Source organism: Haliaeetus leucocephalus, unplaced genomic scaffold (assembly GCF_000737465.1).
Source record: "Haliaeetus leucocephalus isolate CR32 unplaced genomic scaffold, Haliaeetus_leucocephalus-4.0 Scaffold186, whole genome shotgun sequence".
Classification (NCBI taxonomy): domain Eukaryota; kingdom Metazoa; phylum Chordata; class Aves; order Accipitriformes; family Accipitridae; genus Haliaeetus; species Haliaeetus leucocephalus.
The window spans coordinates 27,197-27,862 of NW_010972622.1; the positions used below are offsets into that span (position 1 = coordinate 27,197).

General features: G+C 62.5%; 1 protein-coding gene across 1 annotated transcript in view; it reads left to right on the forward strand.

The window, feature by feature from the left end:
- SMUG1 (single-strand-selective monofunctional uracil-DNA glycosylase 1) overlaps positions 1–666 on the forward strand; it is a 3,533-nt gene that overhangs the window by 2,111 nt on the left and 756 nt on the right. The window lies entirely within an intron of this gene.

A 666-nucleotide genomic window follows, 5' to 3' on the forward strand; every position in this document is an offset into this window, starting at 1 on the left:
GTCATCTGGCCCCAAGGCACTCGTGAATTTGGGGGTGCAGGGAGGGGAGTACACCTTGGTTTGGGGGTGTTACTGGATATGGGGGTGCAGCTGGGACATACACCTGGATTTGGGGGTGCAGGGTGGGGGGGTTGACTGGATTTGGGCATTCAGGGTGGGGGTACACCCTGGTGGTTTGGGGGTGCAGGGTGGGGGTATAACCCCTCCTGATCCTCAAAGACTGAGTTAACCCACATAGGGCATTTTGCGGGGGGGGCTCCTTGGGCTCACTCCAGACACCCCCTGATGCCCCCCTAAAGCTGACAGAGGACCCAGGTATCCAGGGAGATTGGGGAGGAGGGGGGGGCCGCATCCAGTGGGATGCAGGGAGATCCCCCTGCCATCCTGCACCCCCCAAAGTCCCTGCCATCCTCCAAAGGGCCCAGGGGGGCCCCATCCCCCTGGCAGGCACTGAGTTTCTGGTGTCATCCCCCCCCCCGGCGGGGAGCCTGTCCCCCGCCTGGCACCGACCAGCCAGGCCCTGACTAATGGCGACATGTAATTAATTTGGCCGTTAATGAATCAGCATCTTTACGGTAAGAGGCTGTTACCTGCCCTGAGACCTGGCACTTCAGGGGCAGAGGGGACATGGGGGCTTGGGGAGGGGGCGGACACGGGAGCCATGGG